This window comes from Scylla paramamosain, chromosome 45 (assembly GCF_035594125.1).
Source record: "Scylla paramamosain isolate STU-SP2022 chromosome 45, ASM3559412v1, whole genome shotgun sequence".
In the NCBI taxonomy this organism is placed as follows: domain Eukaryota; kingdom Metazoa; phylum Arthropoda; class Malacostraca; order Decapoda; family Portunidae; genus Scylla; species Scylla paramamosain.
In genome coordinates, this window is record NC_087195.1 from 3,604,076 (window position 1) to 3,620,000 (window position 15,925).

At 39.4% G+C, this 15,925-nt stretch overlaps 1 long non-coding RNA gene across 2 annotated transcripts in view; it reads right to left on the reverse strand.

Annotated features, from left to right (window-relative positions):
* LOC135094279 (uncharacterized) overlaps positions 1 to 15,925 on the reverse strand; it is a 220,936-nt gene that overhangs the window by 97,159 nt on the left and 107,852 nt on the right. Inside the window, exons 1-2 of one of the 2 annotated variants that reach the window (XR_010263727.1) lie at positions 15,777 to 15,925; positions 1,330 to 1,376 (exon numbers count right to left, since the gene is read on the reverse strand). The exon at positions 15,777 to 15,925 is cut by the window's right edge and continues 6 nt beyond it. This is a non-coding gene — a long non-coding RNA (uncharacterized LOC135094279). The remainder of the gene's footprint in view (positions 1 to 1,329; positions 1,377 to 15,776) is intronic. The other variant, XR_010263726.1, reaches the window with a different exon arrangement.

A 15,925-nucleotide genomic window follows, 5' to 3' on the forward strand; every position in this document is an offset into this window, starting at 1 on the left:
TTTTTCTTCTTTTTTTCTTATTTTTTTTATCTTCTACTTCTTTTCCTTGTCATTATTCTTTTTTTGTCTTTTTCTTCTTTTCCTCCTCATTGTCCTCCTCTTCCACCATTTATTCTTTATTTTGCTTCTTCTTGTTCGTTTTCTTTGCTTTCTGTTCCTCCTTTTCCTATTTTTGTTTCATTTCTCTTACGTTTCCCTACAAATATTTCTATCTTCCTCCTCTTCCTCTTTCTTCTCCTACTCTTCCTCCTCCTCGCTTTCCTGCCCATTCATTCTCCTCCTCCTCCTCCTCCTCCTCTTCGTTCCTCTTCTCATTCTCATTCTCTTCCTCCTCTCCCTTCTGCTCTTCATCGTCATTCTCCTCGTTCTCTTCCTCCTCCTTCTCCTCCTCCTCCTCTTCCACCTCCTTCCTTTTATCTATAATCTTCCTGCTACTTCTTCCTTGCAAACATAGCCACCTACCACTTCCTCCTCCTCCTCCTCCTCCTCCTCCTCCTGTGCTGCCTCTGTTCCACTCATTAACATGGCGTGGGTACAAAGGAGCCTCGCGTGTGGATGAATGTGAATATCAACATCTGCTGTCACTGTGGATTCAGGGATGTGGAGTAGAGCTGGATGGATAAGTGGATGGTTCAGTGGATGGTTCAGTGGGTTGAATGGAGGGTGAGGAGGTGGATAATTTAATTGTTTTGGATAATGTAGGTTCAGGAGAGAGGGATTTAAAAGCGAGTATTGTTTCATAAAAGTGTTATTGTATGGGTGAATGAATCTTGTGTTATTATCGGTAGAAGTTATCAGTATTGTATAGGAGGTTAGAGTAAAGGCTATGAAAATAATTGCCTTAGGTTTAAAAAGAACGTTGGGGGATAATAAATACTTAACGAAGATGATGATAGAAATAACATAATGAATGATGATGATAATAAAAAAAAGAGAAAATATTAATATAAAAACAACATATAAAAAGTTAGAAAAAACAGACAAAATTTAAGTAAAAAAAATAGGCAAAAACGCAAAAAACCTAAACTATCACAAAACTAATAAAAATAAAAATAAAAAAATACTCTTAACTGAAAAAAAAAAAAAAAACCAGAGCCACCATTCTGCCCACCCCAAAACACACACACACACACACACACACACACACACACACACACACACACACACACACACACACACACACACACACACCAAGAAGAAGAAAACAAAGGAAACCAGATAAGGCCAGCACAAAACTCACGGCGCCAAAAATCCGAAGAAGTGAAAGAGAAAACGAGAGACACAGAAACACTAAAAGGAGACAAAAAACGGGAATAAATGCCTACTTACAAGGTGTCCCTGGGCAACAATGAGGCGGGCGTCCACTCGGGGCATACCTGGGCATCAGATAAGACGGGCATTAGTGTATCATTACATGGAAGGGTGACAGGCGGCGTGGGAGTGATGGGGAGTTGGGGGGAGGGGGGAATGGGTGGTGGGTGTGAGAGGAATGGAGGATTGGTGTGGTTCTGGGGATGAGAGGAGGGTGGGTAGGGAAGGGGGGTATGTGGGAAAGGGGTAGGATTGGTGGTAGGAGGGAGGGGTGGAGGGGTGTGTGTGTGTGTGTGTGTGTGTGTGTGTGTGTGTGTGTGTGTGTGTGTGTGTGTGTGTGTGTGTGTGTGTGTGTGTGTGTGTGTGTGTGTGTGTGTACAAAATCATACAAAACAACTAAAACACTAAATATAAACACAAATAATAAAAAAAATGCAAAACTAATTATTAAAGTACAATAATGAAGATATTAACATTACTAAAATTCTCTCTCTCTCTCTCTCTCTCTCTCTCTCTCTCTCTCTCTCTCTCTCTCTCTCTCTCTCTCTCTCTCACACACACACACACACACACACACGGCTGTATTTCCCCTCAAATAGACGCCGCCCTTCCTGATTTGAGGTCAGATAAGACTAAGGTCACGGTGGGTCAGGTTGGGTTTAGCAAGACCTTTGTTAGCGTCTGGGAAATGTATCTATTTGTGTCTTTATTGTTCTTTTTGTCTTGCTGTTGTTTTGGTGGTGGTGGTGGTGGTGGTGGTGGCGGTGGTGGTGGTGGTGGTAGTAGTGTTTGTAGCTGTAGTGGTAGTAGTTATTATTACTCATAGTTGTTGGTGGTGTAGTTTATGTTATGTTTAATTAAGTTAGCGTGATAATTAGTAAGCAGTAGTAATAATAATTAAAAAAGTTGTATTATCTTGTTCTTAATCTTATCGTTATGGCTTTTTAATACTGCTAATGAGAATGAAACACACACACATACATACACACACACACACACACACACACACACACACTAAACAAATCAATTATAATTACGAAAAAAATGAAAATAAAAACCAAAACTACGTAAACACAATTAAGAATCACAAAAGAACACACACACACACACACACACACACACACACACACACACACACACATAAACACAACACAACACAACACAACACAAAAAACACCACTCCCTCTTCCCCGCCAAACAAAAAGAGGCACAGAGAGAAACAACAACAACAACAACAACAACAACAACAACAACAACAACAACAACAACAACAACAACAACAACAACAAAAACACATACATAACAGCCATCCCCCTGAGCCTCTCTCCGTTTTCTACAAGCGAAGAGGCAGTGTGTTTGGTCAGACCGCCACTAGACAATGAATGGCGGTGGCGGGGGCGCGGGGTGACGGCTGTTAAGGGCCCATTTTTTGTGGCGATAAAGGGGGAACAATTAGTTACTTGTCCCACTGAAAGAAAACGGAGAGCAGGAAAAAAGTGAGGGGCGGGGAGGGTGGAAGGGAGAGGGATGAAGGGAAGGAGGGAGTGGTTCTAGGAGGATATGGGAGGGTATGGGAATAAATATTGGAATAGTAATGGTAGGGATATGTATGGATGGGGTGATATTAGAGGGTATGGGAGGGTAGGTATGGGAGCGTAAGGAAGGGAGGTGTAGAATGACTGGGAGAGGGAATGAAGGGAAGAGTGGAAGTTGAGATTGAGAAATAAGGGAGGAGAGATGGTGGAAAGGGAGATAGAGGTGAAATAAAGAGAGAAAAGTAGAAGAGATAAAAGAAAAGAGAGGAAAAGTAGAAAAAATGAGAAAAAAGATATAAAACTTGTGATCTTGTATTAAAAAGAAATACTGAAGTGATCTACTACTACTACTACTACTACTACTACTACTACTACTACTACTATTATTGACACTAATCGAATAAGAAAGATATATTGCAAGTACTAATTAATGTTTACATATAGATTTAACTCTCTCTCTCTCTCTCTCTCTCTCTCTCTCTCTCTCTCTCTCTCTCTCTCTCTCTCTCTCTCTCACCTATTCTTCCTCCTCCTGCTCCTCCTTCAGTACCTCTTTGCCTTCTTCTTCTTCATCATCTTCTTCCTCTCTTTCTTCTTTCTCTTCTTTCTACAAGCCTGTATAGCATCTTTCTATCTTTCTTTTCCCCTATTTCTTTCTGTTCGTTTATCTCTCTCTCTCTCTCTCTCTCTCTCTCTCTCTCTCTCTCTCTCTCTCTCTCTCTCTCTCTCAAAGAATCACCACTGACAACAACATCGAGAGAGAGAGAGAGAGAGAGAGAGAGAGAGAGAGAGAGAGAGAGAGAGAGAGAGAGAGAGAGAGAGAGAGAGAGAGAGAACAAAGTGTATCGCATTCATAATTTCTCTTTACGGCTTAACTCTTTCACATTGCCATCGCTTCCTCTGAGATCTCAAGACGATATTTAACTCCGGGTTGCGATACGGGGCAAGACAATGCAGGAGGAGGAGGAGGAGGAGGAAGAAAAAAAAACACACCCAGAAGAAAGGAAAAAATAAAACTCAACTAAAGTGAAGAGAAGGAAGAGAAGGACAAGGAGGAGAAAGAATAGGAGGAAGAGAAGGAGGAGGAGAAAAACAACATGCCCATGAGGAAAGGAAATAAGAGAAAATAAAAAAGATTGGGAACAAAAAGAAGACGCAAGAGAAGGAAAAAAAAAAAACATAAGAGGGAACTTGTATGAAAGGGAAGAAGAGAAGGAGGAGAGGGGGAAAAAATGGAAACACGGAGACACGAATAAAAACAAGATGGAAAAAAATGTTAAATGAATGGGAAGAAGAGAAGGAGGAGGAAAGAAGGAGGGAGAGGAGGAGGAGGAGGAAAATAAACAAAGGGATAAAACAGATAAAAAGAAAATTGTATTGAAGGAAAAGCAAGAAAGAAAGAAAGAAAGAAATGGAGTAAGAGATGAAAGAAGTAAGAGAAAGGAGAAAGATGAAGAAAGGGGAGAAAGGAAAGGAATGAAAAATGTGTAGAAGAGGAAAAGGAGAGAAAAAAAGATAAAAGGCAAAATTAAACTAGAAGCAGGAAGAAAAAATGTAAAAAAGAAGAAAGAAGAGAGAAAATAAAGTAAGAAAGCTTAATCAAACTACACGAGAGAGAGAGAGAGAGAGAGAGAGAGAGAGAGAGAGAGAGAGAGAGAGAGAGAGAGAGAGAGAGAGAGAGAGAGAGAGAGAGAGCAAGGTCAAGAATCGTGTTCCAAACTTAAACATTCTCCCGATCTTTATCAGTCTGACCTCGAAATTACAATAGAAAATGTAAGATGGTCGGAACAGAAAACGGTACGCGCGTATCGTAATGTTTCTATTATTCTTATTATCAAAAATCAAATAAGATACGAATATAATGAACGAATATTAAGGAAATGTAATATAATTTGACCAAAGAAGGGTGAACGAAAGAAAATGAACAGAGATAAGCACTGATAAAAGTAATAATTGTAAAGGAATAGTGATAAAAGGAAGTATAAGTTTAAAAGGATTCATAAAACCTCACTCTCTCTCTCTCTCTCTCTCTCTCTCTCTCTCTCTCTCTCTCTCTCTCTCCTCTTCATTCTTTCATCACCATTTCTTCCTTTTCTTTTATTTTCTTTATCTTTCCTTTTTATCATTCACTTTCCTTTCCCTTTCATTCCTTTTCTTACTTTTCTTTCCTTTCTCTCATTAACTTCCCTTCATTTCTATTTCTTTTATCTTTTCATCCTTTCCCACTTTCTTTACTTCCTCCCCTCTTCCTTCTCCTTAACTTTCCATCCTTCTCCCCCACTTCGTTTCCTTTTTACTCTTCCATCTCTTTCTACACCTATTCACCTTCCTTTCATCTTCCTCACCTTAAACTTATCCTCATCTTCTTTATTTCCCTCTCTTTGCCTTTTCTCTCCTTTATTCCCCTCTTTTCCCCTCCACCTCCTCCTCCTCCTCTTCTTCGTCTTCCTTCTTCGATTCATGTCCCTTCCTCCTCTTCCTCTATTTTCTTCCCATATCCTTCCATTCCCCTCTTCTTCATCTCGCTCTTCCTTCACCTCTTCCTCTTCCTTCATCTTGCTCACCTGCGCCTTCCATCACCTGCACAATGGCGGCACAGGTGACCTTAATCAACACCTGTGGCGTCATTAAGCAAGGTGTAAGATTAATTAGGGGATAATTAGGCTATTTATGATGACACGCAGGTTGTTTGTCTTGTGTGTGTGTGTGTGTGTGTGTGTGTGTGTGTGTGTGTGTGTGTGTGTGTGTGTGTGTGTGTGTGTGTGTGTGTGTGTGTGTGTGTGTGTGTGTGTGTGTGTGTGTGTGTGTGTTATTTATGAAGGCTGAGTCTGTGGTTTATTGCTTTTGCGTTCGATTAATTATTGGTGTGTTAGTTTACCTGTATATCTTAATTGATTCTCTCTCTCTCTCTCTCTCTCTCTCTCTCTCTCTCTCTCTCTCTCTCTCTCTCTCTCTCTCTCTCTCTCTCTCTCTATGCGTTTGTGTATTGTTCATTTTTCTAGTTATTCTTAATGGTTCTGTTTATTTCTCTATTTTTCTTTTTTAGATTTATTTGTACATTTCTATAGGTATTTCATTTATTTTCTTTATTACTTTAGAGTTTAGTAAGATTTATGTATTGAAAATTCATCTGTTTTCATAATTTACATTCATTCATGCCTTCATCTATTTGCTATTTACTTTTGAAATGCATATATTTCTTGCACACACACACACACACACACACACACACACACACACACACATACAAGAAATCTATTTACAACCAAAGATTAAATAAAGTACACGCTAAAGTCTCTCTCTCTCTCTCTCTCTCTCTCTCTCTCTCTCTCTCTCTCTCTCTCTCTCTCTCTCTCTCTCTCTCTCTCTCTCTCTCTCTCTCTCTAATACAACCTTTTACAGATAGCCGAACCTTCCCCCTCTTTACCTCCCTTCCCATTCCTATCCCCCTCCCCCTCTCCCTCTCCCTCTCCCTCTCCATACCCTCCGTGCCCACTCCGCCAACAATAAAAGGTTAGATCCCATTCTTGAGCAAACAATAGTATTTCGAAGTTTGGAGTTGTTTATGAAGACGAAGATATATATACGGGGTGCCTCTCTCTCTCTCTCTCTCTCTCTCTCTCTCTCTCTCTCTCTCTCTCTCTCTCTCTCTCTCTCTCTCTCTCTCTCTCTACTGCGGGAATTACAAGTGGGTGCATGCTGATATGTGTGTGTGTGTGTGTGTGTGTGTGTGAGTACATTTGCATTTATTGTACATTAGGTTAGGCAGTGGTGGGCATAGCGGATGTGTGTGTGTGTGTGTGTGTGTGTGTGTGTGTGTGTGTGTGTGTGTGTGTGTGTGTGTGTGTGTGTGTGTGTGAGTACATTTGCATTTATTGTACATTAGGTTAGGCAGTGGTGGGCATAGCGGATGTGTGTGTGTGTGTGTGTGTGTGTGTGTGTGTGTGTGTGTGTGTGTGTGTGTGTGTGTGTGTGCAAAACTCCATCTCCTAAACAAAAAATAAAATAAAATAAAATAAAAACATAATAAAAATACTTAAACAAAGAAAAAGAGACAAAACAAAAAAAAGAAAACGACAGAGACAGAGAAACAAGGAAAATCAGACAGAAAAAGCAAAAAAGCAGAGAAAAACAGTCAGACAGATAATGAACAAGAAACAAACATAAAGAGAGACATACACAGAGTACACAGACACACACACACACACACACACACACACACACACACAAAGACAGGAACAGACAGAAACAAAACAATGAAACCATCACACCACAAACCCAAGAAAAACACGAAAAACAAAGAAAAAACAAAAACAATAGATTCCCCACATGGACACACAAATACACAAAAGAAAATAAAAAAAAAGTAAAAATTTAAACAACCCTTAACACAAGACACACACAAACACACAAACAAAACGACACAGTTATTATTCATTCCCCCTCACAACTGCCCTCTCATCCATCACTTTAGAACACGAGCAAAGCCTTCAATTAGATCCATGCAAGCAATTAACATCACCAAGTCTTTCTGAGAGGAGCTAACCTTATTTTAAAACACCTGGCTGTCCAAGCTCGAGTACCTGCACCTTTCTGCCCAGATGCCCCCCCTCCCCTCCCCCCGCTGAAAAGTTAATGTGAGGAATGGGGGACTGACTGACTGAGGGACTGACTGACTGACTGACTGACTGACTGACTGAGGGACTGACTGACTGACTGACTGACTCTCTCTCTCCCTCAAGCTCCCCCCTCTCTCTCTCTCTCTCTCTCTCTCTCTCTCTCTCTCTCTCTCTCTCTCTCTCTCTTGTGTGTGGTCTAGTTTTGTGTATGCATGAGGATATATGAGTTAAGAGAATAGAGAGATAAAAGAGAGAGAGAGAGAGAGAGAGAGAGAGAGAGAGAGAGAGAGAGAGAGAGAGAGAGAGAGAGAGAGAGAGAGAGAGAGAGAGAGAAAGGTAGACAAATAAACAAAAAATATAGGAATGAAGAAAAAAACTAACGAAGGAAAGACATAACACATAGATGGAGACAGACAGACAGACAGACAGACACACAGACGGACTAACACATCAGGCAACGACACGAACACCCTGAAGAAAGAAAGAAATATTCACGTACTAAAAAAAATAATAAATAAGTGGAAGAGAAAGTGAAATAAACTACGCAAAACAGACAGACAGACAGACAGACAGACAGACAGACATAGACATATAGATAGATATACCCATACACTGATAGATAGATAAATATACCCCATACACAGATAGATACAGACAGATATACCCCCATACACTGATAGATAGACAGATAGATAGGGACACAATGCAGACACAAATAAGAGAGACAGCCAAGAAAAGAATGAATAACAGAATAACAAAAACTACATAAATAAAAATAAAAAATCAACAAAAATACAAAGAAAAATAAGAAATGCAATAATATGCACCATGAAAAAAGGCAACAGAGAGACAAACAGAAGCAGAAATAAATAAATAAACAAATAAACAGGACAATGAACATACACACACCACAGAGACAAATAGAAAAATAAACAAGGGCACAATGAAAGAAGAAAAGAAAACAAAGAATAAGACTGAAGGACATGAAGAGAATAAAACAAGGAGATAAAATAAAACCCTTAAAACCGGAAAACCTTGACTGGAGTGAACTGGCGAGGGAAGAGGAAAGAGGGAGAAGGGAAGAGGGAAAGGGAGAGAAGAAGAACCAAGTAATTTCATCATAAAAATACGTTTGAAATAAGTTTACTACACATTTCACGGTTCGCCGGCGCTGTGAATGATGCGCTGATTATAAAGTTGGCCAAATTACTTCACCTTTGCGCTTTTAACAACTGACACACGTTATATTTATGCTATTTTATACTGGTGCTCCCTCTCCCTCTTCCTCTTCCTCTTCCTCTAGTATACATTGCGGTCACGATTTTTTTCTTTTTTTTTTTTTTATCATATTTCATCCCGTGGTTTTCTGTTTCTCATGCATCTTGTTACTCTATTTTCTCGCGTTTGTTGTGATTTTTTTATAAGTCTGTTTTGTGAGTATTTGTTTTGTATGCTATGTTTGTTGTGTGTGTTTTATTTTTGTATTGTTTTCTATATTCTTATTTAACTTTTTTTTTCTCTATCTTATTATTTTTTTTTTTGGCTTTGTTTGTTTGTGTATGTGTGTGTGTATGTTTGTGTATCTGTAAGTGTGGTAATGGGTCTAATTAGTCTCTTTACTCTGTTTTTCTCTCGTTGTTTATATTTCTTTCCGTTTCTCTGTCTGCATGTCTGTGTCTGTCTGTTTCCTATGTCTGTGTATTTGTGAGGGTAAAAGCATATTTGAATTATCTTTTTTTTTATATATCAGTTTCTCACCATTTCTATCGATCACTTTCACTTCATTCTTGTCTCTTTCCCCTCATTTCTATTTTCTTAGCTCTTTTTTTCTCTCCCTTCTAATTTTTCCTTTTCATGCCATTTTTTTGTTACTTTTTAATTTTTTTCCATCGTCTTTCTCACCATATGCTCTCTCTCTCTCTCTCTCTCTCTCTCTCTCTCTCTCTCTCTCTCTCTCTCTCTCTCTCTCTCTCTCTCTCTCTCTCTCTCCACACAATCCTTCCCAAGCCCGATTTAAGGAACTGGTGTGTGTCGCAGGAACACACACACAAACACACCTCAAAGTGCGGCCGCTGTGTGTGTGTGTGTGTGTGTGTGTGTGTGTGTGTGTGTGTGTGTGTGTGTGTGTGTGTGTGTGTGTGTGTGTTTCTTCCTTTCTTGTGTTTTCCGTCTATTAAGCTCTCTCTCTCTCTCTCTCTCTCTCTCTCTCTCTCTCTCTCTCTCTCTCTCTCTCTCTCTCTCTCTCTCTCTCTCTCTCTCTCTCTCTCTCCTTATATTCTCCTTCAAATTGCTAGTTTCATATGATAATTGGTTGTTATGAGCTTACACACACACACACACACACACACACACACACACACACACACACACACACACACACATTCCTTATTCGGAGCACGTCTGAAAATGTTGCCCTATTTCCGTTTTCATTCTTTCTTTCTTTTTTCTTTTTTTTTTTCCTTTCTTGGTAAAAACTTTAAACGTAACTTCATGTAGTGTGTGTGTGTGTGTGTGTGTGTGTGTGTGTGTGTGTGTGTGTGTGTGTGTGTGTGTGTGTGTGTGTGTGTGTGTGTGTGTGTGTGTGTGTGTGTGTGTGTGTGTGTGTGTAAAATACGAATAATCAAACGTTTCAATCTCTTCATTTAATATTTCCACTTTTTTCAGTCATTAAAAAGAAAAAAAAATCAAGAAAAAGGAAAGAAAAAACAGAAAAAAGAACACAGCTGACCTTCCCCTACCCCCTCACTCCTCTCTCTCTCTCTCTCTTTCTCTCTCTTCAGTTCTTTCCTTCCTTTCATTTTCCGCCAAACGTTTCCTCTTCCCACGCAAATGTTTCCCTCTTTAAGACTCCCACGAAAAAACGTTCACCTTTAACCAACGTTCATATTGACAAAGGAGATTAAGGGCGGAGAAAAAAAGAAAGGAAGAGGAAAGAGGACCATGTATACATTAGAGAGAGAGAGAGAGAGAGAGAGAGAGAGAGAGAGAGAGAGAGAGAGAGAGAGAGAGAGAGAGAGAGAGAGAGAGAGAGAGAGAGAGAGAGAGAGAGAGAGAGAGAGAGAGAAACTGGGCCAGGACAAACACACCTTTCCACCTTTCTCGTGAACAAAAAACCGATACAAATAGAGAGAGAGAGAGAGAGAGAGAGAGAGAGAGAGAGAGAGAGAGAGAGAGAGAGAGAGAGAGAGAGAGAGAGAGAGAGAGAGAGAGAGAGAGAGAGAGAGAGAGAAAAATATTGCTTCTTTAAATATAGACTAACCTTCTTCTCTTTCATTCCTTTCCTTTCCACTTGCCTGCCTGTCTGTCTGTCTGTCTGTCTGTCTGCTTGTTACCCGTACTCGCCTACTCTTCCACCTGTCCACCTTTACCTGCTCTAACTTACCTGCTTACTTTATTTATCCATCTGCTTGTCTTTCTGTCTATTCCACCTTTTATCGTTATTTCCTTTTCCTTTTTCTGTTTTTTTTTTTTGTGGTTCTGCTTATCTGTATTCCTGTTTGGTTGTTGAATTGTTTATTTTTCTTATTTGTTTATCGTACTAACTGCTATTTCATTTCTTTCTTCTTATCGAACTATCTAATTGCCTGTCTGTCTGTTGTGCGCTTCTCCTCTCTTCTTTTTTTCTATCCTTTCCATCTTACATCATTGTTTTCTTCTATCCTGTCTTTCATTTTGTACCTTTTCGTTCTTCTATTTTTCCTTCTTCTCTTTCCTTTATTCTTCTATAGTTCCCTTCTTCTACCTTTTCCTTCAATTTCTACCCTTTTCTTTCTTCTCCTATCCTTCCCTTTCTCTTCTACTCCTCATTTTCCTTGTATTCTTTCCCTAACTGCCTAACTGCCTGTCTTCATTCTTCTCTAACTTAACTAATTCTCTTACCCAAAATAACCTCACATAGCTTCTCCTTTCTTTAACTGCCAATTTGCCTGTCTTTCTCCTTCTCTAAATAATTTCTTACTTTTTTTTCATTCAATCGTGTCCTTTCTCTTAACCATCTAATTGTCTGCTTGTCTTCCTCTGTTCCTAACTATCTAATTGCTTCTCTTCCTTATCTAATTTAACTTTCCTCCTTCTTCAACTAGTATTTGTCTTTGTTTGTCCTCTTTCTCTAATTTTTAACTTGTTCTACTCACCCAAATTTGTTATTCGTGTCTTTTTTCTTTCTTTAACTACGTGTTTGGTTGTCTTTGTCTCTATCTAATTGTCTGTCTCCGTTTTAGCTTCTCTTTATTCCATCTTCCCTTCCTTCCTTCCTTCCTTCCTTCCTTCGTCTCTCTAATTCCCTGTCTTCCTCAGCCAAATTAAGAGTCTTTCTGTCTTTCTTCTCTTTATCTAATTGTTTGTTTTGTCTTCCTTCTCCTCGGATTTATTATGTGCTTTCTTTCGCTTGTTCTTCTTCCTTTCTTTCTTAATTACTTGTCTGTTTGTCTTTCTTCTCTAATTAACCTCTTCCCATTTTATTAGAGTCTCCCCTTCTTCCTTCTTTCTTCCTTGGCTAACTTGTCTTCTTTTGTCTCTATTTGTCTTCCTTATACAAGTTAATCTTATTCCTGTACTTTTTCGTTCGTAATCTAAGCTAACTACCTGCCTGCTTTCCTGTCTTAACTACCTAATTGTCTTCCTTAGCCAAATTAACCTCTTTCTATCTTACCTTGTCCTTTTTCATTCTTTAACTATTTATTTGTTTGTCTGTTTCCCATTCTAACTCATTTCTTGCTTGTCTTCCTTCTTGTTTATCTTATTTCTTATCTGTTTCCCTAAATATCTCGTTTTCCTTTCCCTAACTATTTAACTACTTGATAGCCTGCTCGCTTCTTTCTTCCTAATTCTAGTCTTCTTTTGCCAAATTAACCCTCCTGGCTGTGTTCTGCTCTTAATTAACTACCTAACTGTCTAGTTCTCTTCCTTGAGACTAATTATCTACTGTCTTCCTTCGTTTCTGTCTAACTGCCTGTCTTCCTTTGCCACATTAACCTCTAGGTGCCCTCTTAAACTACCTAATTGCCTAGTTACTCTCCTCTTCTAAACTACTTAGTTGTCTTCCCTTTCTTCTATCTATCCTCCTTGTCTGTGTCCATAGCCAAACAAACCTCATTCCCATCTTTGTCTTGCCTTCCCTAACTACATAACAGCCTGCCTGCTTACCTGCCTCCTTAACTACCAACTAGCCAGCCGTACCGTTCCCCTGCCTGCCTTGCCCAGCCGTCCATCAAGCAGCTAATGAGATCTCTGACTCTGGCTTCACTATCCTGCTTCACCATTTGGCCTTGCAGCAAACAGAACCACTGGAGCGAATCAACGTTTAGAGCGTCTTAAGGTCTCTGTTTGTCCCCCTTAGTCTGTTTCCTGTCCGCCTGTGTGAGTGTCCGTGTGTGTGTGTGTGTGTGTGTGTGTGTGTGTGTGTGTGTGTGCGTCGAGGTCACTTTAGTCTATCTCATTAAGGGTGAATGTGGCCTTGTTACATCGTCTCTTTTGGGTCTTATGGACAAGGGCAGGCTAGGGAAAGGAAGGCAAAGGAGAGGAGAGGAGAGGTGAGAGAGAGGGAGAGGGAGGAAGGAGTGGAGGGAATATGCTGCAATGTATGAAGCAATGATGGAGGTGGTGGAGGAGATGAAAGGATTAGAGAGAGAGAGAGAGAGAGAGAGAGAGAGAGAGAGAGAGAGAGAGAGAGAGAGAGAGAGAGAGAGAGAGAGAGAGAGAGAGAGAGAGAGAGAGAGAGAGAGAGAGAGAGAGAATACAAAAACGACATAAACAAAAAAAAATGAATAGAAACTTGTGGACAAAAGAAAAAGGAAGAGAATAATAGAGAAAATTAATAAAAGAGACAAATGAGACACACCAAAGAATAAGAAGGATAAACCACACACACACACACACACACACACACACACACACTTCCCCTTCCCTTCCCCACTTCAACCCCTTCCCTTCCCCCTCCCCCTACCCCCCTTCCAACAAACTCCTCCCTTAAACTCAAAGGTTAAACCCTGACACAAAAACAGACTTTGCACACTAGCCGCCCCTCGCAGTACCGACCTGTTACCTGCAGCCCACTCACCTGTTCCAGTCGTGCATAATTACCTGGCCATCAGATCGTGCCAACAGGTAACCCCGTAAGGTACCTGGACGCTCGGTAATTAGCCCGGGAAGAGACAGGTGTGCTGAGTTAAGGCCAGGTTAAGTGATACGCATGTGAGGCTTTGTATGTGTTTAATGTGTAAGATTCCACCTTTGTGTGCTTAAAAGTGGAGGTAAAGTGAGAGAGAGAGAGAGAGAGAGAGAGAGAGAGAGAGAGAGAGAGAGAGAGAGAGAGAGAGAGAGAGAGAGAGAGAGAGAGAGAGAGAGAGAGAGAGAGAGAATTATAGTATACTAAAATTCACTCTCATTCAATATTTGAAGTGTGTGTGTGTGTGTGTGTGTGTGTGTGTGTGTGTGTGTGTGTGTGTGTGTGTGTAAGAGACCATGTGTATGTGCGTGCGTGTGTGCGCAGCTCCTTTACACTCCTCTGCATACACAATTAACTTTTTACGTCTCCCCAATCTGTGTTCTCGCTCGCGTTACTTGTATATATATAAATTTCATTCTTTTTTTTTTTTGGCTTCTCCTTTGATACTAACTTTCCTTGAAGATGTGTATAGAATTTCTCTTGTTTCTGGTCAACACGCTCTCCTGAACTCAGCTACACATCACAGCAGTATACATTTAATACGTATACACAGAGAACTACTAATCAATATATATATACACATTTCTTTCATCCTAGTTACCTCAATATCTCTTGTTTCTGATCCACACGCTCTCGTAAACTTTCTTCCAAGGTATCCCAGGAGTACCAAGTCTCAACAGGTGTAGATAGATAAATACTGATCTAAATAAACACTTTTCTTTCAATACAGTTACCCCAATTTCTGGTTCTGGTCCACGTTCAAGCTTTCCTAAACTCAGCTGGGCATCACACAAGAGTACCGAGTCTTAACACGTGTAGATTGATAAATACTGATCTATATAAACACTTCTCTTTCAATGCAGTTACATGTTTCTCTTGTTTCTGGTCCAAACGCTGTCCTAACCTCAGCTAGATATCACAGTATTGATTCTTAACACGTATATAGAGAAATGGTGGTCACTATACACACACAAACACAAGTATCACAACGGTAAGGATTTTCAACACGTACAGATAGAGAAATACTGATGAATATGCATACTTTTTTTTTCTTTTAGTATCTCAATATCACAGAGGAGAATAGAATCTTAAGATGAATAGATGGAAATATTGATTAAAGTTTTACCTAAGCACTTTTCTTTAATGGTCACCTCAATCTTTCGCATTACCAAACACGCATCGATAGAAAATGGGCTGCTGGCAAAAAGAATACGTTGATAATTTGATTTATTTTCTTTTTATAAGGGAGATCAGACAAGGGGAAAATATACAAGCAAATCAATCACAAATAATAAAAGTCCACTCAAATGCTGCTCCCCAAAAAGAAAATAGGAGTAGGAAAGTTGAGAGAAGCTAGTTTTGTTTGCAAGTTGTCCCACATTCAATACACAGCTTCGGAAATGCAGCTTAACAAGAGTGAGTGAGGGCTTGGGTGGTGGTGGTGGTGGTGGTGGTGGTGGTGGTGGTGGTGGTGGTGGTGGTGGTGGTGGGTGGGAATGGTGAGGGGTCAGTGGTAATGGTGGTGGGAATGGTAGTGAGAAAATGAGGTTGATATCTTTTTTTTTATATATATATTTTTTAAGTCTTATTATTTTTTAGTATTCGTGTGGTTTTGACTTTTTTTTATTTATTTATTTTTATTTATTTATTTATTTATTATTATTTTTTTTTTTTTGTTGCAGCGATTCTCTGCTAACATTAAAATCACCGTCAGAATTTAAGCAGACAAAAAACATGAGTACAATTTATTCTTTTTATCTGCTACAGAATTATTTAAGAGGCCGTCCTACCGATACAAGAAATTAAGGAGAAACGCACCGAATAGAAGCCAAAAGAGTTAATAGATAAATAAATAAATAAACAAACAACAAACAGTACATAAAACAACAGTTAATAAAAAAAATAAATAAACACAACACATTAAAAAAAAAAAAAACAAGGAAACTCAGACAAAAAAACACCCGAAAAACAGAATACAAAAAAATAAATAAATAACATACAATACATTAAAAAAAAAACGGAAAAACAGAATTAATACAAAAAAAATAAATAAATAACATACAATACATTAAAAAAAAAAAAAAAAAAACAAAAAAACAAGGAAATTCACAAAAAAACCCGAATCTCCCAAACCATCTCACTCACGTCACTGATCCAGGACACGGAAAAGCTGACACGTTCCAGGAAGCACAGTGTTGCAGGAGGACTTTCTGGCTGCGTGAGTGTTGTACAAAGGCGACACACTTTCCTCGAACACAGTGTTATCCTTTACCCAGTGCCGGTGACGCCTTCCC